General features: G+C 38.5%; 1 long non-coding RNA gene and 1 pseudogene across 1 annotated transcript; both read right to left on the bottom strand.

Moving 5' to 3' along the window:
- Positions 1–7529: 7529 nt before the first annotated feature.
- LOC116462986 (adenosylhomocysteinase-like) lies at positions 7530–8854 on the bottom strand (annotated as a pseudogene).
- Positions 8855–16016: 7162 nt separating this feature from the next.
- On the bottom strand, positions 16017–23293 carry LOC131382412 (uncharacterized). Its single transcript, XR_009211872.1, has 3 exons — positions 23205–23293; positions 22734–22894; positions 16017–16588 (listed from the first exon to the last, which is right to left on the bottom strand). It is a non-coding gene; the product is annotated as an uncharacterized LOC131382412 (long non-coding RNA).
- Positions 23294–24008: the final 715 nt, after the last annotated feature.

The raw sequence follows: 24008 nt of genomic DNA, 5'->3' as shown, positions 1-24008 counted from the left end.
GAACTGGGCTAGGTTTCGGTAAGACACTTACTACCCCGTAAAATATTGGGACAAAAATTCATCAACAGATTCTTCCTAGACTGACCTCTAGAGGAAATAGACCTAGGCATGGCTAGTAAGAAGTTTCTTTACATTAATAGTACGTTTGGGGGTTTAAATTATCAGAGAAAATATATTATTTCTTTCTTACTGTATATTTCTTTCCAAAAATTATCCTACCCTTTTAGTAAATCTATTTGCATAAGCCTATACATTAAAATAGGATGAGACGGAAAGGATAGAATCTAAAACAGGAAAGCAGGGAAGTATTATGTAAGAAATGTTCTCGAAGGTTTTTACTCACAGGTTAGAAGTTGATAGACTTAGGGATTAAAACGTTTTTACTAAGCTTCAGGAAATAGAACTGAGACAAAGAATGATACCATGAGCTATATATATGGTTTCTATGGGTGGGAAAGATCATACTGCCACATTTGTTTAATTTAAAAATATGGTAAGTAGAGTGTTATACAAGATTTGGGAAAGACAATAGTAAGAATGGGAAAGCCACAGTTACAAAGGACAGAAGTTATGAGTAAAGGAGGAAAGGGACAAATAATTTTCAAATAAGGATAGCTAATGTACTGAATTATGTAAATACTTAAAAGAGTACATAAAAAGATAACTAAAAAGTTAAATAATAAAATAATTGAAAAAGAATATAATGGAAACAAAATGTGTGTATATATTGCTGTAGAACAGAAGGATTATAAACACAGATACCATTCTCATTATAAAACCTGTGAGGACCAAATGTTACACTTCAGTATTTTGAAACATAAGGACTATAAAGATTTATTTTTATTAAAATAACATCATTGAACATATTGTCATCAAAACTATCTTAATCTATGAAAACATGGAAGAAGTGTAAAGAGGTCGTCTCAAGTTGAAAATTACTGATCAAATCTTTCTGTGTAAAAATTGGGCATTTTTTTTTAAAGAAAAAGTACCTTTTAATAAAAAGATTCCAAAATTTAGATGAAAGAAAATGGTTTATTTATTTAAGATTTTTTTCTTTGTTGACTTCCAGAGTTTTTTTTTCTTTACAAAAGACAGACTATACAGGTAAACATTAGAAAAAGATTGACATCCAGAAAAGTGAAAAAAAAAAAAAAAAAAAAAAAAAACACCCTGAAAGAGAATGAATGTTATAGAAAACCTTCAGATTGGCAGGTCACACTGACAGAAAAACTCACTTCATATGCAATTGTAGAGTGCCTGTGATAAAAGTGATTGAATTCTAGGTGCTAGAGGAACAGCAATAAGGAGAACAAACATCTCTACTCTCGTGGAGTTTATAGTTAGCAGTGAGAGATGGTGATAAAGACAAAGAAATTCAAGCAGGAAGGGGCTAGGGAGATACTGGTTGGTTGTGCAATTTGTAATAGGATATGTGGAGCCTATCTCCCTAAGATGACACTTGAACAAAGACAGAAGAAGTGAGGGACCAAATCTTGTGACTATCTGGAGAAAGACCATTCCAGCTGGTGAGAAGATGGAGATCCTGTTTGGAATGTTTGAGTAATGCCAAGGGGCCACAATGGCTAGCAGAGAGTGAAGGAAGAGGATGAGAGCAGATGAGATTCAAAGACCAACAACTCCAAACTGAGAATAAAGGTTTTATTTCTGGGCATCCTTCCTCCAAATTTTAAGATAACAGCTCCTCATTGCTCTTTGTATGTGTCATGTTAGAGAGAACCATGAGGAGAACTAATCAGGGGGCACTTGTGAATGATATGTATTACGTGTGTAACCTTTTGTGACGATTACCTGTTTTGAGCTGAGCTTGACACAATGCCTTACCTACTCTCATGATGCTGGTGTGCATCATAAAACAGAAAGTCATGCCCGTCGACCTCCGCTGCATTCCCAGTGAGAATGTGGGGTCTGTCTACACATAGGCAGAAGGATGAGGAATGGTGCCAGTTACTTGTAAAGTCATAGTTCAATATCCAGGGGTTGAAATTTTTCCAAAGCATTTTTTGCAGCTCTATTCTACCTTGTCAGATATCTTTCAAATTTCTGAGGTTAATTCCATTTTTGATTCAATACTTTGTTTTTATTAGGTACATAAAGATCAAGAATAAAAGGGTAATGAAATTAGATCTTTTTAGTTAAGTTTTTGTTTGGGTTTTCCAACGACTCCCAAGTACAAGGCTCAAAATTTGGATACATAGAGAATTGAGATATGTCATTTTGTGTATTGGTTAGTATCTTTTTCTGTCTGTTTTAAATCCTTCACATGTTGAACCCTGCCAATATTATCCATGCTAGATTATAAGTCCCTTCTAATCAGAGACTATGCTTGTCTAAATCTCTCTGTAGCAACATTTGTTAGTGATCATAGTTATCAAAAAGTTATCTCTATGTATGCAGAAAGCCATGCCATTTCATCAGCTCAGTAGACCGTAGAGCCTTCCACAAATAGCTTTGAGCCCCAAGGCCAGTCCAACTATTGGTTAATGCAAATAGGCATAGCAAATATTTCTGCTTTGCCTCAGTAACCTCGATCCCATTTGAAATACAGTTATGTATTATGGCATTACTAGGCAGACCCCTTCAAGCAAGGCAGGATCTGTATGCAGTTACAGAATGTTCAAATTGGTTTCTCCTTAAATAGAGGAAGGTTTGGGTTTGCTGATCAAATCAATCAGAGTATTTTTCCCTAGTTCACTCACAGAAGGGGAAATTGCCTTTTCAAACACTGGAGAAAAACAAGGACCGCAGACAAAAGGTCCAAAGCGTTTAGGTATACACATCTGGGGAATCGACCTGGGGCCTATTTGTATGAAGAATATCTACTCATAGCTTGATCTATTTATCTATCTCAAATTTTTGATCACTTTATTGAAGTATAATTTATACACAGTAAAATGCACTGATTATGAGAACCCTTAGATGACTTCTGACAAATGTGTACACCCATATTATCCGCACCCTATTCAAGACATACAGTACTTCCATCATCTCAAAATGTCTCTTGCATCCCTCTTTGCAGGAAATTCCCATATCCCCTGTTCTGAGACAGTCTGATTACCATTACCATAGCTTCGTTTTTCATATTCTAGATCTTTATAAAAATTAAGCTTCCTTCCTCACAGTTGGCCACCTCCTTGCCTGCCACCACAGCTGAGGAGCCCAGGCCACTGGATGACACCCTCTGCGTGGGTACAGATGGCTCAGAGATGCTGGCTGAGATCCTGGAGCTGCAGTAGATCTAGGTGGACATCATCCTGGTGAAGACCATTGAGACCATAATGGTGGGTGAGGAGGAGGACAACGACAATGAAGACGGTGGCAGGGGTGGCCATAGGCATAGGGTGAGGCCACCCACACCACCTGGCCAGGATCTGCTGCAGCCATTCCTCACGACGACCTCACCCAGGTGCACCACCACCAGGAGGTGATCCTGGTGCAGGCATGCCAGGAGGTGGTGGGTGGCGACGACTTGGATGGGGAACCAGATACTCATCCTGGTGCCAGAGCTGGCCAGCGGTGACAACCACTAGCACCTCAAGCAGGCCCTGGTCACCATGGTGGGGGCTGGCAAGGGCGGATGTGGCACCATCTTGGGCAACAAGAAGTGGGGGCAGAAGCGGGTGCAGATCAGGAAACTGGAGGGCGAGTTGTCTGTCTCCATGTGGTACTCGGATGAAAACAAAAAGATGTTAACCATAAAATAGTGGTTAAGAAACATCACTGGAAAGAACTCACCTCCTGATTATTCAGAGTATATGACAAGAAAGAAACTTCCTCCTGGAGGAATACCTGGCATTGACATGTTGGATCCCAAACAACTGCAGAATTCGCCAGAACGAAGCCAAGAAAAATTTAAAAGATGATGCTCCATGAACAATAGCTGGCCTTGCCAAGGCTGCACAAAGATGTTCAAGGATAACAGACATGAGAAAACATCTGCACACCCACCGTCATGGAGTCCACTTCTGCACAGAATGTAGAATAGCTTTTGCTGAGAGCTCAAAACTAAAACCACACCAACTGGTTCACACTGGAGAAAAGCTGTTTCGGTGCACATTTGAAGACCGTGGGAAATGCTTTTCACTGGACTTCAATTTTCACACACGTAAATTTTAAAAAGGCTTTAAAAGATTCTTTATCTTGCTTTCTAATCTTGTTTCAAAAACATGATTTTTTTTTTGTAAAGTGTGTTTCCAACAGGAGGACAACTCTTAGATGCAAAAGACAATTCTTTATACAACAGTGCTAAAAATGGGACTTCTTTTTACATTCCTGCAAGTATGAAGCTCAATTGTTGCTTATAATTTTTTAATTTTTTTATTTTCTAAGTGCGCATATTGTACACTTTTTGAAGATATGCTTAGTAATGCTATGTGTGATTTTTCTGGAGGTTGATAATTTTGCTTGCAGTAGATTTTCTTTGAAAGAATGGGCAGTTACATGCTGCTTCAAAAATATTTTCCTGTAAAAAATGTTATATAGGATTTGTTTGCTATCTGAATTTTGGTTATATTCTTTGATGTTAATACATTTTGTATAATTGTATCATATAGCTGTATGTAGTCATGTAGTGTCAAATATTAGATGTGATTTAATAGTGTTCATTTAAATCCATTTTAGTCATGTTTTTCCCCAAAAATACTGCCAGATGCTGATGTTCAGTGTAATTTCTTTGCCTGCTCAGTTACTGAAAGTGGCACTCAGTTATAGAAATGTTGTACCTTTCAAAACCCGATGTGTACATTCCATGTAACAAAAAGGGCAACAATAAAATAGCCATTCTAGAGAAAATATATGGCAGAACAAGCCCTGTAAGCACAGTCTTATTTTCTTTTGTTATCCAGAATACTTATAATTCTTGAGTCTCCCAGAAATTGGAAGCTAAATAAAACAACTCCTTTCCATTATTTTGGACTCAGTTACAACTATTTGTTATTAAAGTGACGCATAGCTATTTTAATGCTAAAAATAATTATATAGTATGTACCCTTGTATCAAGTTTTGTTTACTGTACAGAATGCTTTTGAGATACAGCTAGACTATTGTATTTATCCGTAGGTTTTTATTTATTTATTTATTTATTTATTTATCTATCTATCTATCTATCTATCTATCTATCTATCTATCTATCTATTTTACTAGTTTTGTTTTGCCATTCATTACTTGATGGGTATTAGGGTTGTTCCCAATTTGGGGCTGTTATGAATAAAGTTGCTGTAAATACCTATATATACATCTTTGTGTGAACATAAGTTTTCATTTCTCCTGAGCAAATTCTTAGGGGTAGGATTGCTGGCTCATGTAGGAAGTATATGTTTAACTTTCTAAGAAAATGGTAAACTGTTTCCCAAAGTGGTTGTGTGTTTTACATTGTCTACGGAAGCATAGAAGAGCTCTAGTTTACTATACATCTGCTCTGGCACTTCGTATTGTCACTCGCAAATTTTAGCTCTTTTAGTATGCATGGAGTTTTCTTTTGATGTTTGAATTTTCGTATTTCTAGTGACTAATGAGTTTGAGCACCTTTAACATGTTTATTGGCTATCTGAATATTTTTATGGTAAAGTATTTGTCCACGTCTTTTGCTCATTTTTAAACTGGTTGGTTATTTTTACTACTGAAATCTAGCAGATTTAAAAAATATATGTTTTCGATACAAGTTCTTTGTCATACATATGTACTAAGAATGTTTTATTCCAAACAATGGTTTGCCTTTTGAGGCACAAGATTTTAAAATTTGATGAAATTTATCAATACGGTTAGTGTTTTCTGTTGAATAAATATTTGTAATTTTTTAGAGAAGATAATTTCCTGTATTTTCTTCTAGATAATTTAAATTTATAGTTTCTATATTTAGGTCTTTGATTCACTTGGCAGGGATATAATTTTCATGTATAATATGAAATGGGGGGATGAAGCTCATTTTTTTCCCATATGAATATACAGTTGTTCTAGCACCATTTGTTAAAAATATTTTTTTCCTGAATATTATCTTGGAGTTTTGTTGAAAATCAATTGATCCTATGTATGTGGTTCTAGTTCTAGAGTATATTCTATTCAGTTGATTTATTTTTTTTCGTATGCCTATACCACTTTTTTTTTAAACTATTGTAGCTATGGAACAAGTCTTAGAATAAGCTACTGTATCTCCATCAACTTTTTCCAGATTGTTTTAACTCTGAGTTTTTTTTGAATTTCTAAAAATGAATTCAAATCAGCTGGTCATTTGGTAGAAACATTTCTGTAGGATTTTGTCTGGCATTGTTTCTGAGTTTATATAGCTATCTGGAGAAAAATAAAATATTAATACTGAGAGTTTCAATTCAATTGTTTAGGTCTTCTTAAATTTCTCTCGATATTCTTGTAATTTTAGCATACAGGTTCTATAGATTTTTATTAAAGTGATTTCTATCAATATTGTAATAATAATAGGATGCTATCACAAATGGTATTTAAATTTTGTGCAACTGTAAATGGTATTTTAAAGAAGTTTATTTTCCAGTTTTTAAGTGATTAGTATATAGGACCATAGATAATTTTTGGACTTTTCAGTTTCTGATCTCTCTAATTTTATTAATCCTAATAATTTATTTGATATATATTTTATGAATATCTATGTAGTCAAACTACAAGCAAATAATGGAAGTTTTTGCTTCTTCCTTTCCAATCTTCATGGCTTTTTTCTTATCTATTGCTCTGGCATAAAGACATACAGAAGTGGTAACAGCAGGCTTTTTTTTTTTTTCACCAAGATTTTTATTTACCCACGTTTCTGCTTTCTTTTAACATTGTAAACACTGTAGGCCAAATTCTTCTCTTTTTGACCCAGGGTTGTGATAGGAACAATCAGGTTACAAAGTGGTGGCAGATTTCTGCCTGCTTTTATGTTTTTATGGCCCCTCTCAACCTCTGACTGTCACTTCTCTGTTCTTTCTCAGTTGCCCCTTAACAGTCTATTCTAATCCCTGTAAAATAGAGACTAAAAGTACTAACCTCATTGTTATGAGGTTTAAGAGACCGCCCAGCACTAAGCCAGGCTCTCAGAAAATTCAAACAACAGATCCTCTTTGTCCTTCAATATAGCTCCTTCTCATCTGTCATGGGCTGAGGAACCACTGGACCTGTCAATCAAGCACACAGGTATAAGTCCACAGACCAGGTGAAAGCCTAGATGGCAAAATACATGGGCTTTGTGACTCCACTAGACTGACTTTGAGACTAAGGAATGACTGACTCAGTGAGCAGTTCCAAGACCACTGAGCTCATGGTTCCCTGTGGCTGGGACCTCCATCATGACCGTGGCTTGAGGAGGGGCCTCTCAGTTCCCGCTGCCACTCTTGGAACAGTATGAGGGCTGCAGCAGAGGCCAAAAACTGAGTGACTGGCCCCAGAGAGTCGATGGGGGACACTGACAAACCAGTCACAAAGTTGGTGCCGTTTGCTCTTAGGGAGGAGAGGCAGGGCCTGGGCACGGACAGGGGCTGGAAGGTGAAGCGCAGACTGGGTTCTCAGTAGTGGTAGTGATCTGGCTTGAAAGGGCAGTAACAAGACATGCCCAGGGACTGGGCCTGCTTCTCAGTCAGCTTGGTCAACTTCATGTTCAGCTTGCCCAGGTGGGCTTCAACCACTGCCTCATCCAGCTTCTTGGGCAGGAAGTGAACCCCAATGGGGTACTTGTCTGGGTGGGTCCACAGCTTGATCTGTGCCATCACCTGGTTGGTGAAGGAGTTACTCATCACCAAGCTGTGGTGACCCATGGCACAACACAGGTTAACCAGCCGACCCTCAGCCAGCGGGATCATGCGGTGCCCGTTCTTCAGCTGGTACCAGTCCACCTGCAGCTTGATGTTCACCTTCTCCACAGTGTTCTCTTTGGCCACTTGACATCCATCTCCACATCAAAGTGTCCAGTGTTACACACGATGGCATCATCCTTCATCTGCTCAAAGTGCTGGCCAAGGATGATGTCAACACAACCTGTGGTGGTGACAAAGGTGTCGCCCTCCTGACAGGCCTCATCCATGGTAGTCACCTCATAGCCCTCCGTGGCAGCCTGCTGTGCCTTGATGGGGTCAATCTCGGTGATGATGCCGCAGGCCCTGAAACCCCGCAGGGCCTGGGCACAGCTCTTGCCCACATCGCCATAGCCTGCTACCACCGCTACCTTGCCGGCAATCATCACGTCTGTGGCCTGCTTGATGCCATCTATGAGGGGCTCCCACAGCCATAGAGGTTGTCAAACTTGCCTTGGTGACAGAGTCATTGACATCGATGGCAGGCACCTTCAGGATCCCATTGGCCATCATCTTGTACAGGTTGTGGACCCTGGTTGTGGTCTCTTCGGATATGCCTCGGATGCCCAGCAGGAGCTGCAGGTACTCGGTGTGGATGAGGTTGGTGAGGTCGCCCGTCTTCCAGAATCATGTTGAGGGGCCCGTCCTTGAAGTACATCGTCTGCTCAATGCACCACAGGTACTCCTCGTCTGTTTCGCCCTTCCAGGCATGCCAGCCTTGGCAATGGCAACACTGGCATGCCAGTGCTGGCTAGAATGCCAGCTTTGGCAATTGCAGCAGCGCATGGTCCTGGGTAGAGAAGATGTTGCAGCTGGACCACTGCACCTCAGCACCCAGGGTGGAGGCTCATTAGGACGGCCGTCTCCACTGTCCTGTGCAGACAGCCAGGGATGCGGGCGCCCTTCAGTGGCTTGGAGGCCGAGTACCGCTCCCGCATGCGCATCAGGCCGGGCGTCTCGTTCTCTGCAATATCCAGGGACTTGCGTCCCCAGGCAGCCAGGCCAATGTCAGCGACTTTGTAGGGCAGTTTGTCAGACATGCTGGTGGCGCTCGTGATGGGCATGGGCGAAGGGGACTGGGCCTCAGTCTGGGAACAGGCACTGGGCGGGCGGCGCTGGGCAGGGCAAGAGCAGACATTGTTGCCTTGCTCACTTGGTCTTGGGGGAAAGAGTTGAATGTTTCAACATTAAATATGATATTAGCTGTAGGTTTTTCATACATGCCCTTTATCAGGTTTGTTGAATGTTGTCACGTTTTTGCTGCATCAATTGAATAACTTATACTTTTTCTAATCTTTTGTTAATGAAGAGAATTCCAACTATTAATTTTTGGATGTTAAAACAAACTTGAATCTTGGGATAAACTCCACTTGGTCATTATGAATTATCCTTTTTATATATCATTGGATTTTATTTCTTAATATTTTGTTTAAAAATTCCTCCATCGTGATTGTGGTCTGTGATTTTTTTCTTGTAATCTTTGTTAGGTTTTGGTATCAGAGTTATATTATTCTTATGAAATGAATTAGAAAAGATTAATTATTTTACACATTAAATAAAATGTATCATTGAATACATCTGGACCTTTAGTTTTTAAAATTTTTTTTGTGGGAAAGTTTTATTGTGATTTCTTTGGCAGATAAGTGGCTATTTTATTTTTTTCTTTTTTGTATCAGTTTTGCAAAGTGCACTTTACAATAACTTTATCCAATATATAGTAATTCAAGTTCACTGAATGAAAGTATTTTTCAGCAACACTTCATTGTGTTTTTAATGTTTCTAGGATACATAATGATATGCCATCTTTTATTCTTTGGGTTGATAATTTGTGTTTCCTTCCTTTTTATCCCCTGGTTCGTCTAGCTAGATATAGGCCCCCCCCCTTTTATTAATCCTTTTGAAATTAATTTTTTGTCTTTTTATTTACAATGCTATTTGTTTTTTCCTGCTATATTAATTTCTGCTCTTCTATTTGTTACTTCTTTCTCTCTGCTTATTCTTTATTTAATTACACTTATTCAGGCTTTTTAAGTGGAAAATCTAGATCGTCGATTTCACATCTTTCTGCTTTTCTTTATTTAAAGTGATAGATTTTTACTTTTATAACTGTTTTAGCTACATCCTATCCATTTTGTCTTTTGTGTTATCATTTTGGAATAATTCTAAACTCACTTTTGATTTTTTCTTTGATTCACTATTTATTTAAAAGAGGGTTATTTTCCATACTTTTGAGATTTTTCTGTATATCTCAATGTTACTGATTTTTAATTTAATTTTGTTGTGTAAGAGAACAAATATATTTTAAATAATTTCAAGCTTTCAAAATTTCCTGAGGCTTATGATATATACAGTATAGGGTATGTTTTAGTGGATGTTCCATGTGATTTGAAAAGAATGTGTATTTTGTTCTTGTTTGGGTATAATATTCTATGAATATCAAATTGTTTTGATTTGTTTATTCAAATATTCTTACTAACTCATACCGTGTGTGTATGTGTACTTGTTTTATCAAGTACTAAGAGATGTAAAAATATTCTTTCATTACTATCAATTTTTGCTTCATGTATTTTGAAGCTTTTTTATTATAGGTATTTAAAGTATACATTTAAGATTATTTTGACTCTTTTATCCTTTTGAAATGACCTACTACTTGCCTTGAAGTCTAATTTGTCTGACATTATTACAAATTCACAGGATTTCTTATGGTTAGATTTTGTGTGGCATATTTTGTTCATTTTCTTTTACTTAATTTCTTTCCCAGTATGCTGTCAATGTCTTTATTTAATCATTGATAAAAATGTTTAGGCCAGGAACAATGGCTCATACGTGTAATCTCAGCACTGCTGAGGCAGGTGGATTACTTGAGACCAGTAGCTTGAGACCAGGAGCTTGAGACCAGCCTGGCTAACATTGTGAAACCCTGTCTCTACTAAAAATGCAAAAATTAGCCAGGCATGACAGTGCACAGCTGTAGTCCCAGCTACCCAGGAGGTTGAGGCATGAGAATTGTTTGAACCTGGGAGGCGGGGACTACAGTGAGCTGAAATTGCTCCACTGCACTCCAGCCTGGGTGACAGAGAAAGATCCATCTCAAAACAAACAAACAAAAAAAGGTTTAACAGTAGCAAATGTCTTATTATTCCACTTCCATTTCTTCATTTATTTCCCCCACTTATTATTGACTTTTCCCCCACATTCATACAATGCTAAATTAATGCCAAGGATATTATAGGTACTTAGTATTTATAGCTTTGAGAAACAAAAATATTTATAGCTTTGAAAAACAAAATGTTTTATATGTTTTCATATATTTAGCTTTTGAGGTATTTTGCATTCCTTCCTGTAGATTCAGTTTTCCATCTGGTGTAATTTTCCTTCATCATGAAGAACCTGCCTAGCATGTTTTAAATGTTGCATTTATGTTGGCAATATTATCCCAGTTTTCATGTATTTAAAATTCTGGTTTGATAATTTTCTTCTTTTGGTCCTTTAAGATGTTGTTATATTTTCTTCTTGTCTCTCTTGTCTCTGATGGGAAATCATCACTCGCTTTTGTGATTTATCCCCTGTATTAGTCTGTCTTTTCTTTAGCTATTTTTATGAATTTTTTCTTTATCTTTGTTTAAAACCATTTTACTATGATACTCTTAGATGTGTGTGTGTGTGTGTGTGTGTGTGTGTGTGTGTGTGTGTGTGTGTTTTCAATTTATTGTACTTGGTGTTTTCTGGCTTTTTTGAACCTCTGAATTGACATAATCAATTTTAGAAAGTTTTTATTCTTTCTATCTCTATATTCCATTTCTATATTTTTCTTTTCTTATTCTTTCTTATTCTATAATCTATGTCTATATTCTTTCATTATTTTAGCTACTTTTTCATTATTTCTAAAATGCAATACTATATATTTGACTACTTAATATTGTGACACTTCAATCATTATTTTAAATATTTTTCTTTCTGTGCTTTAGTCTGAGTGATTTTTACTGTCCTGTTTTAAGTTTAATTGTGTCCAATATGCTCATAAACACATTCAGTGAATACTTTATTTCATGGAATCTATTTTTTAATGTGAGGATTCTATTTTGGTTTTCTTTTACAGTTTGCAAATCTCTCCAAAATTGCTTTGCTCATTATACTTACCATTTTGTATAGATTCCCATACAAATTTATCAGTCATTTCTATGTTCTTACTTTATAATTCCGGCATCCAAACTGTGTATCTATTTTTATTAACTGATTTTCTTCTTGATTATTGGTCTAGAACACATATTATTGTTTCTTCACATATCTTGTAGTTTTTTTATTGAAACCTGGACATTATGTATAAAGAAAACTAGAGACTGAAGTGGACTATGAGGTTGCAGGAGTAGACGCCCGTAAAACTTTGAAACCGAGAGACAGTGAGCTTACAAAACATGAGGCCATTCACATTGTACCTGCACATAGAATGTCCATAAAATTTTAAAAGTCACAGTATTGAGGCTTGTCTGATCCTAGTTTAATGATTCCTAAAATTTCAGTTGAATAATGCATTTATCCCTACATTTTCACCTATAGCAGTGTCTAATGAAGAAGGAACTTATCTTGAGTGAAGAAAGAGTTGACATAAAAGGCTTAACGAATAGTTATCTACAGTCATGCATTGCCCAATGATGGGGATATGTTCAGAGAAATTCATTCAGAACAAATGAACCATTTTGAGTTTGAGATCTCAAACTAGTTGTTAATTTTTCCACATACAAAAAGTAGAAGAACTGTATGCCATTGTGATTGTACTCTTCATGAGATGTGAATCAGAGATTTTTGGATTAGAAAATACTACCATGAATTTATTGTGTTCCGTGGCTAGTGTAACCTGAAAAAAGAATGAATATAGACCCTGTAAAAAAGGGGCTAGATCTGACTCTACCACACAGACATTGAGACATTTTGTAGTGATTTGCTTCTTATGCTTGACAATATGATGATTAGAACGCATAATCATAAACTGCCAAGATGCATGCTTTGTTTGATGGTAGGAAAAGATTGAATTATTTCTCTGGAAGGAAGATCAGGAAAAGAATGAGTTGCTGCAATTGTAAATGTCATTACTTATGGAGAGCCAGAGAAAAGTGTTCAAACTGGTCATGAAAGCCAATGTACCAATTAAGTAAAGATCTTGAGGTGAAGAAGTAAATGGAGACTAAATGGCTGGGAAGCATGAGAACAGGCCATGTGCACTTAGGAACATTGAGCAAAGCAGTTCCATCAGTTGTTTATTCTCGCCTCAGTCTTAAACATTAAAGGATTCAATTGTAAATTCTTTTTAAAACTATTATATAAAATTAATTAATGTAAAAATGTATGTCTTTACCATGCACAACATATTTTGAATTATGTAAACATTGTGGATTGGCTAAACAGAGCTAATTAACATATGCATTATCTCACATTATGTATCTTTTTTGTGGTAGAAAACAAAATCTACTCTGTTAGCTATTTTTAAGAATATAATACATTGTTGTTAACTATAATCACCACTTATTCCTCCTATCAAACTGAAATTTTATATCCTTTGACCAACATCTCTCTGACTCACTCCCCATCCCCTACCCAGCCCCAGGTAACCACCATTGTACTCTCTGCTGCTACGAGTTCAACTTTTAAAAATTCCACACGCAAGTGAGATTATGTGGTATTCGTCTTTTTGTCCCTGGCTTATTGGGGTTAACATAATGTCCTCCAGATTTATCCATGTTGTTGAAAATGACAGAATTTCCTTCTTTTTTGAAGGCTGAATAGTGTTCCATTGTGTACATATACACCACATTTTCTTTATCCATTCTTATGTAGAGAGACACTTAGTTTGACTCCATATCTTGGCTGTTGTAATAATATTTCAATGAACATGGGAGTACAGACATTTCTATGGCAGGTTGATTTAATTATAAATCCTGTGAGAGACTGTTTCATTGGACCACAAAATGTGTCTCACATTATTTTCTGGAAAGGCGACAAAAACTTCTCTTCTCTGTATTTCACAGTTATGGGATATTTACCTGATGTTGGGGTGACAAGGACAGAGTTGGAGAGGATGTCACGATGTTATTCCTTTTTGATGCTGTATATTAACTTCTCCATTGTTCCCACTGAGGTGAATGCATAAGTATTACAAATAAATTCAAGCCTATTTTTACTTAAGTTCTCTGGTGATACATTCAAATTGCAAAGAGGTAGAGGCCATGCAAAACAATGTTTTGTGGTGTGCTGTGTCACTGTGGCTCTCATTCCCCATTTGCACTGTATGAGAGGACATGGCTTCATTGCTCTGACCTGTTGGAAGACCCTCATTGTCATTCCACAGGTGAGCCCTTGGAATCCTCTTCTTTCTTCTTTGTTCCAACCATCTTCCTCTAACCTATGACCTCCAGACCATGGGTTATATAATAAAGTGTCCCTCTATTAGCTTGACAGCAAATGACACCATAATTAATTGTTCCTTCCCAACACCTGGATTTTTTTTCTCTGATATGGGTGGTGAAGGTGGGAAGGACATTTCATCCTTCCACATGGGCCAGTTTTCCCCCATGGCCTACAGTCTCCTTTAGTACTGCCTTATCCTTGAACATATTTCCTCTTGGATCCTTTTCCTGACCAAACTCTTATTGATTGAGTTGTATTTGCTTATTTATTTAGGCCCCTCATAGTGTAGCTATGCATATTTATCTAGTCATTTCTATGTTATTTATCTAGTTATTTTTAGTATGACCTGAAACAAAATATCTGCTCTTTGAGCTGTTTTTCTATTACCAGTAGGAAAAGCCTGAGTTTATCCTTCCATACCTTCTTGCCTAGTGCCCAAGGCGTATATTTACAGGAAATGTACCAAGGTTAAAGGAGTAATTTTTGGTTTCTGTAAAAGAGTTTTTGGTACTTATACAAAATATACAATGAACTAACTTTACTGAGAATTTACTCAACCCTGAGTTTAATATCTTTTGCACTGTCCTCAGTTCTGTTAAACTGATCTAACTCAGGATTCCCCTTTTTGATGCATACGGTGGCCTTGCTGAGAGTAATATTGAATATTAAAAAACCTTGCGCTGGATACCTGAGAAAGTAAATTCTGAACTTCTTCATAACTAAAAATTACAAAATTTTGTATAGATATCTTGCCTGCATTGTGCAGAGAACCAGGGGAGGGTAACAGAAAGGTCTCAAGTTTATTAATGAAGCTAAGTATGTTTGTGATGAAAGTCAACCCTACAGCCAGAATTGATGCTGGAAATAGAGCTAGTGTTGAAGTGAGAGATAGAGCTGAAAAGAATATTGTGACTTGTGCTACTACTTGTCATAATGTAACAGAGAGGACCCAGTGAAATAACCAGTATAATTACCTGCTGAGAGAATGGACTATATTATAATTATACCAGAAAGAGAATCATATGCAGTTTTTTTAGACTCCTTAAATCAGAAAAATTACCACCTCAGCTGGACAGTTCCCCAAGGTCTGTGAGTCTTTTCATTGCCTAATCAAAATCTCTTTTGCTGAAGTTTAACATAATATACCTAGTAGGTGAAATCAGGACTGCAAAGCCAGATTTTCTGAGTCCAAATCCTGGCTGTTTCACTTATTAGCTGGGTGTTCCAGTTCTGCAAGTTCTCTGTTTTATTTTTAACAGAATTTTAAGACAACATTAAATGTTTTATTTTATTTTATTGGTATTTTAAAACAACTTTAAAGGGTGGGTACAAAAAGCAAATTAATAGATACATGTAAATTACTTGTAACACTCCCTGGCATGTATACATGTATTGAGGGCTTTGTCAGTGCTTATATTTTTATTGCACATTTTTTTTCCAGGTGAAAGAAATCAACATTTCATTCCCAAGTTCTCATATAATATCACCTTTAAGTAAACACTATCTTTTATTAAAAGGTCAAATCTTAACGAGTCTGAGGAGAATGGCTTCGTAATTCTTGGAGACTGTTTACTTTCCCTTGGTAGCAATTCCATTAAATGGAACATATGCCACCTTTTTGACAGACAAGAGCTGAAAGAACGAACTTCCTGTGGAATACAACACAAGGGTTTTGTTAACAGTCAAATAAGAAGCTCTTGAATCAAATAGAACAGAAAGAAAGGGAGAAATTTGTGAGAATTTGAAAATATAAAAGAAAAATTAGACATTTTTGGAAAGGCAGAGAAAAAGACTGTGTGTGTGTGGTGTGTGCATATGTTAAATTATTAGGTTACTAGTCAATAACACTGTTTTTTCCCTTGAGAATAGTTTCCTAAATATATGATGAATTTCCAGCATGGCCTAATTTTGTGGAGCATATTCACACACAGAGAAAAACTCTACTTCAGCGTTTGTTTTATTTGCTCAAGGTCTTATTCTCTGAAATAGGAATGCAGGATATTGGTGTGGCATTCCTATGTTACAAATCCATCCTGGCCAGCGGGTCATAATTTCCTCTGTTCCATTTGGTCCATGACTCCCTTGTGTCACAGGAAGGTAATGCTTGAAATGTATCACCTTGATGGCGCACTCTGTCACCCTGCAGCAAAACTTTTCACTCACGAGATAGCACTTAATTCATATGTTCTTTCCAATCAATTTAAACTTTCAAAAAAATCAAATAGTGTTTTGCACGACACAGGTGATATTCACGAACTTATTACCCCTCTCAAAGGCCATTTCTCTTGGCAGCTGCTTTACACTGAATAAAGATGAGGCTTCTTCGTTCCATCAGTTGAGACTAACATCAGTGCAGCTGTGTCCTATTGAGGCTGAAAAAGTAAAAATGAGATTAATTTTTCAGTGAGTTAGATTCATCTATAGAGAATGCAGAGACAATTTAGGCCAGACAACTTTGTTTTAGAAGGTTTCACACCTCTAAACTATTAACAAAGTTGCTTCCATATTTAACTTTCATTTTGACTAAACCCAAAGGGTTAGACATTTTTTCTTCTTATTGGAATTGATGGTCTGTGTTGCACAGGGCAGACAGCTCAGTTGATTTTTACTTAGTGCCAATCACATTTGGTCTAAGGCCATGAATCTCACCCTGGTGGTACATCAGAATCACCTGGGGAATAGGAAAGGTGTAAACAAACTCAGGAAACATTGTCAATGTGTTTATTTTTTTTTATATTAATACTTTTCTTTGAATGGATGCTTATGCAATGACATATTCATTTCTCAGAGCCAGATTTCTGCAGACACTGGAAATTAAAATAAAATAGGACAGATTTCTTGGTTTTAAGAAGCTTACAGTTGATTGACAGGGAAACTAATAAAAAGGCAATTTCAATGCATGGTTCTGCTTAAATTATGTGAGAAAAAGGAGATCTTCTAACCTGGTGGCACAAGACATAAATTTGGTGAGGAGGGAGGCTTACTGGACAAAGTGTCCACTGAACTAAGTACTGCAAAAAGAAAAGGCATTAGCAGGATGAAGTAGGGTAAAGGAAATTTCATGAAAAAAGTCACATAGCTGGAGCATGAATAAGTCTTTTTCATGTACTGAAACAAAACAGTTTGATTTTGCTAGAATACCAAGTACAAGGAAATGAGTAAAAAGAGATAAGACTGGAGAGGTAGGCAGGATTCAAGTTTCCATGCACCTTCCATGCCAGGCTTAGGAGGAGAGATATATCCCATAAGTGACAGAAAGCGTGTTAAAGATTTTGGGTTTTCATTTTAGATGGCTCCTTCATGCTTCTGATAACATTGTGGAAAACCAAACAAATGTAAATATATAAAGCAAACTGGATAATACAGATTAACATATATCAGACATGGTAGACCCTGGTGGAAAAAAAGTACTTGCCATCAATCAGCAATCTAAATTAAGCACACAGCCACAATATAGGGCCTTATAAGTCATAGAAGTGGCCAAGATGGTCATTTCATTAAGGTTGACACAAAGGAGGAGTCCCTTCTGGCTGAAGAGTTTACAGATGGTGTATTAGACTGTTTTCATGCTGCTGATAAAGACATACCTGAGACTGGGCAATTTACACAAGGAAGAGGTTTAATTGGACTTACAGTTCCATGTGACTGGGGAAGCCTCACAATCAAGGTGGAAGGCAAAGAGGAGCAAGTCACATCTTACATGGATGGGCAGTAAGCAAAGAAAGAGCTTGTGTAGGGCAACTCCCATTTTTAAAACCATCAGATTTTGTGAGACCCATTCACTATCACGAGAACAGCATGGGAAAGACCTGCCCCCATAATCCAATCACTTCCTACTGGGTCTCTCTCACAACACATGGAAATTGTGGAAGCTACCAGATGAGATTTGGGTGGGGACACAGAGCCAAACCATATCATTTCACCCCTGGCCCCTCCCAAATCTCATATTTTCACATTTAAAAACCAATCGTGCCTCCCAAACAGTCTCCCAAAGTCTCAACTCATTTCAGCATTAGCTCAAAAGTCCACAGGCCAAAGTCTCCTCCAAGACCCTTCTGCCCATGAGCCTTTAAAATCAAAAGCAAGTTAGTTACTTCCTAGATACAATGAGAGTTACAGGCTTTGGGTAAACACAGCCATTCTAAATAGGAGAAATTGGTCAAAACAAAGGGGCTACAGGCCCCACACAAGTCCAAAATCCAGTGGGACAGTCAAATCTTAAAGCTCCAAAATGATCTCCTTTGACTCCATGTCTCACATCCAAGTCACACTGATACAAGAGGTAGGTTCCCATAGTCTTTGGCAGCTCCACCCCTTGTGGCTTTGCAGGGTACAGCCTCCCTCCCAGCTGATTTCATGGGCTGGCATTGAGTGTCTGTGGCTTTTCCAGGCACACAGTGCAAGCTATCAGTGGATATACCATTCTGGGTTCTGGAGGATGGTGGCCCTCTTCTCACAGCTCCACTAGGCAGTGCCCCAGTAGGGACTCTGTGTGGGGGCTCCCATCCCACATTTCCCTTCTGTACTGTCTTAGCAGAGGTTCTCCATGAGGACCTCGCCCCTTCATCAATCTTCTGCCTGCACATCCATGCTTTTCCATACAACTTCTGAAATCTAGGTTGTTTCCAAACCTCAATTCTTGACTTCTGTGCACTCATAGGCTCAACACCGCATCGTACATGGATGGCAACAGGCAAAAAGAGAGTTGTGCAGGGCAATTACCATTTTTAGAACCATGAAATGTGGCACATATACACCATAGAATACTATGCAGCCATAAAAAAGGATGAGTTCATGTCCTTTGCAGGGACATGGATGAAGCTGAAACCATCATTCTCAGCAAACTAACACAAGAACAGAAAACCGAACACCACATGTTCTCACTCATAAGTGGGAGTTAAACAACGAGAACACATGGACACAGGGAGGGGAACATCACACACTGGGGCATGTGAGGGGGTGGGGGGCTAGGGGAGGTATAGCATTAGGAATACCTAATGTAGATGACAAGTTGATGGGTGCAGCAAACCACCATGGCACTTGTATACCTATGTAACAAACCTCCACATTCTGCACATGTACACCAGGACTTAAAGTATAATAATAATAATAATAATAATAAACCATGGGATCTCATGAGACCTATTCACTATCCAAGAACAGCATGAGAAAAACCCGCCCCGATAATTCAATTATCTCCCTCTGCGTCTCTCTTACAACACATAGCAATTATGGGAGCTACAAGCTGATATTTGAGTGAGGACACAGAGCCAAACCATATCAGATGGGTAGTAGAGCACAGTAGCCCATGCTTGGCTCTGAATAAGGGGTAAAATTTTGAAAAGCAGAATTCTAGAAAGAAGGAAAGAATGACATGAACAGACAACTGCAAATGTGAGGTCCTTGTCATTGATTGACAGAATGGTCAGAGCATGGGGATTCTTAAGAGGCTAGGAATGGAAAACACTGTGAAGTTAAGCAGGAGCCCAATCATAGCAGGTTTCTTGAATGCCAAACCCACAATTCGGAAATTTATAGAAAAATGTGATCCAGGGAAAGTTTCTAAGCAAGGGAGAAGCATCTTTAATACTAGGTTCTGTGAAGTTTGACTTAGTATCAGAGTTCCTTATGGAATTTAAAAAATGCAGTTAATAATCTGAACTAGTATGGTAGCAAGTAGAAACAGAAGAAATCAAGGAGCAATGAGATTACTTGCCTATTTCTGATCTATTGGCCAAAATCATTTTTATCAAGGCCATTGTGTGATTCTGAACTTCATCTGGAATTGGAAGCAATGACTTTGGGGATACCCCCAGTACCCATAGTCATGAGGACGAAATTGTACACTGGAAGGTGGAGCTAACTATAGTATGTGGAGCATGAAGAAATTCAGTTATTGAGCCAGTGCTCCCCAAATTTCCTATTGTTAAAGCTTCTTAGATAACTTGTTAAACAGATGTATAGACCCCTCCAAGGTTACAGAATCAGATGCTCCAGGGGAGCTTGTGTGCTGAAGCCCTGTCCTACCATCAGACAAGTTGGCGAACCTAGATCCAGGGAAAATGTGACTTTAAAGCACCAAGGTAATTGATGGGCTCTAAAGGCCTGTGTTGACATCGTTTGCATAGCAATTTTTAAAGTATAATGGTCATTAGTTCTCCCAGGTCCTGAGAAGTTAAAGTCATAACCCAAATCTGACTGTTTCCCCTTCCCTCCTCCACTATCACCCTATTTTGATCCACCACTATCTCCTTCCAGGGTCGCTCTAATGCATCCTAACTGGTCTCTCTGTTTCTGTGCTTTCTGGGATATAGTCTGTTTCCAATACAGGAGATGAAATAATCTTTTAAAAACAAATCTCAGATCATGCCATGCTGTGCTCTACACCCTCCAGTGATTTCTGTTTATGCATTTTAAAAATCCAAACTTCTTACCATGGCCTCCAAAGCCCTACAGGGGCTGTTCCCTGCCCATCTGTCTTGTTTCAGCTTCTACACTTTACTTTGCTCATGCTGGCTTGTTTCCTGTTCCCCTTGGCATCCAAAGCTTGTCAATCTCTTTGAGTTTGGCCCTCATTATTCTTCTTTCAAGGGACCATCTTTCTCCAGATATTCACTGGACTTATTCGACAGTGTCATCCAGAAAGGCCCTCCTAACCCCAATGTAGATGAGCTTCTATGTACCAAAGTCATCTCTTCATACTCCTGTTTAACCCTTATCCTGATTCATTTCACCTCAAAAGTCCTATCACTATCTGATCTTTTATTACATATGCATAAATATGTTTTCCTCTGTCTCCTCTACTAAAATGTATATGCCTTGGGATTGTGCATTCTGTCTAGCTGTCTAGTTCACCATATTCCCCAGTGCTGAGAATGGTGTCTAACAGTTAGTTTATGCTCAATAAGCATGTCTTGGATGGGTGGGTGAATGAATGATGTACTCATAATGCAAGAGGAGTTATTTGGTGTATATGCCTTTTGCATCAGTACCTTTTTCTACGCTACTGTCTCTATAATTCAGCCTTTAATTGTCTGAACTACATACTCTTTGTAATCTTTTCTCATATTTTCATTCTTACACACCAGATGACCTGTTTTTTTGTGTGTGTGAGATCATTATTTATACAATATTTTATTACATACATTGGGAGAAATTTCTATTAGGCACAGTTAGGCTACGAAGAACATTCTCATCTTTACTGACCTCTTGATACTTCTCTCTTCTCATACTTGATTTTACCCCAGGTGTTTGAGCATCCTACTCACATGTCTGAGGAGCGAGACCATCTAGTGAATGCCAAGCCTCTGTCCGAGGGCTTTACCTAGGATCAGGTAGTCCTTGGTTTCTCTGACCTTCCTCCTCATCTTTCTCTATTAGAAGCAGTCTCCTCCTGGACTGAGAGTCAGAGACAAGCTCTTAGAAAAAGTTGTTGCTTCTAGCGAAGGTGTACTTAGGTCCAGATTTGGGACATTACTATTATTTAGAGGGCCTGGACTGCATTAGCCTCAGGAAAGTCTGATGTCCAGGTAGGCAAAAGCTCCTGTAAAATACACCATTCAGTGTGGCCAAATTTACGTTTCCCAGTTTGTTTTAAAGACATGAGATTTAGAGCAACATGGCACCAGGCCATTAATTTGGTCTTTATTGTGTCTATCTCACTGGCATTAAGTCAGTCATAATTATCTAATCAGCTCTTTGATGGTCTGTTTATCTGAGATTTTCTAATTTCTAAATTCACTTCACAGAATAAGCTAACCAATGAGCAATTCCAAATGAGGTTTACAAGACAGACTTAGGATCTCTTATAATCACTAGTATCTCTGATTCATTTCACCTGTTGAAATTCAGGAATATAAAATTTGTTGTTATTGTGGCTATTTTAAATATCCTGCAAGCTATGTGCTTTCTTTCTCATATTTGATTGCTGTATCCTCCCTAAAAAGAAATTCACCTGAAATCATAGGTTGTAAACTCAAGATAAGATGGTAAGAATCATTAACTGGGTTGCATACGGGCGATACGACTGTGCATGCAAACAAAACTCTCATCAATACATGCACATGCACAGAGATCTATCAGCTGCATTTACACCTTGCCCAAGCAACAAACACATTACATTCTTCCTTTATCTTTTCAGAGCAAGATAGGTCAGCAATTGCCTCAGAGTCTAAATCAGTACTTCATTAGAAGAAATTGTTCTTCTTCTAGAAACATCATTACACTGACAGCATGTTGAGAGGAGCCTAAGGGTGGGCTTCTACAGTTTAGCTCCATGCCCAGTGGCCCTGCCTGCCTCACGCTGACCTGCCTTCCAGGATGTGCTGAGGAAGTTTCCTGACTAGGAGCTTCAGCCCCCATGGCTTCTGCCTTATTTTCTAGGCAGGCAAGAACGGTTGCCTGTCTGGTAAGCTTTCTCTTGCGGAGGACCTGCCTGGAGGCAGATCTGTCTAGTTATCTCCTTGCCTTTTGAAGCTACACTGCACACAGCTGCTTTTGCCTCATCTCAGCTCCTACCTGCCTGGAAGAGACTTTGCCTGAGAAGTCCTGACCAGGGCGCCTGAAGAGTTATTTACGTGGGATGTGAATCTCTCCGCAGGAACCCAGAGTCGATTTGCACACCATGCTTTTCATCACTGAAGGCAATATTTTTTTTCTTTTGGTTCAGATGTCTAGAGCTAAAACAGAGAAAAATATTTTCCTAGTTGAAGAAACATCGCTTTCCAAATTTGACAAGGGTAAGGGTAAGGCTCTTATGACAGGTAATTGGCATGAAAACTGGTAATACGTGGTATTAAAGGGCATGAAAAAAGGAGAGCGACTGCTATCCTTTAAAATGGCTGTGAAATTGAGTAATGAAATATTTTTGGGGAAAAGGTGGGTAAAATGTGCGTGGCTTTTAAAAAATGAGTAATTCTAAATTAATTTTGAGAGATTTAATATTTTCTAAGTTATTAATTATCACTTAATTATATGACTTTTGCCTACATTTTAATATTCTGGAGCAAAGAGATCTAAATCCTTTGGGGCAAGTCACTGAAGTTGCTTGACGGCTAATTTGATTCCCAGTAACTGCTGCCTTCTACCTGTAGGGGGAGCGCTTCCTCTGGAGGGGGATGCAGCACCAGGAGCAGTCATGTCAGGCCTGCCTGATTCCCAGCTTCTTAACGGCTAATTTGCTTCCCAGTAACTGCTGCCTTCTACCTGTAGGGGGAGCGCTTCCTCTGGAGCAGGATGCAGCACCAGGAGCAGTCATGTCACGCCTGCCTGATTCCCAGCTTCTTGCCAGGTAAAATCTGATTGAAGTGGCGGGGCTTAATACGTAGGTGAAGGGTTGATAGATGCAGCAAGCCTGCATGGCACACGTTAACCTATGTAACAAACCTGCACGTCCTGCACGTATATCCCAGAACTTAAAATAATATTAATATAAAAAAAAATCTGGTTAGGCCGGGCGCGGTGGCTCACGCCTGTAATCCCAGCACTTTGGGAGGCCGAGGCGGGCGGATCACGAGGTCAGGAGATCCAGACCATCCTGGCTAACACGGTGAAACCCCGTCTCTACTAAAAATACAAAAAAATTAGCCGGGCGTGGTGCCGGGCGCCTGTAGTCCCAGCTCCTCGGGAGGCTGAGGCAGGAAAATGGCGTGAACCCGGGAGGCGGAGCTTGCAGTGCGCCGAGATCGCGCCACCGCACTCCAGCCTGCACTCCAGCTCCTAGTCCAGCACAGAGGGAGACTCCGTCTCGAAAAAACAAAACAAAACAAAACAAAACACCTGGTTAAAGTGAAT

The sequence above is a fragment of the Hylobates moloch genome, unplaced genomic scaffold (genome assembly GCF_009828535.3).
Source record: "Hylobates moloch isolate HMO894 unplaced genomic scaffold, HMol_V3 SCAFFOLD_24, whole genome shotgun sequence".
In the NCBI taxonomy this organism is placed as follows: domain Eukaryota; kingdom Metazoa; phylum Chordata; class Mammalia; order Primates; family Hylobatidae; genus Hylobates; species Hylobates moloch.
Note: the sequence above shows the minus strand (reverse complement) of the source record. Positions and strands in the feature narration are given on the sequence as shown.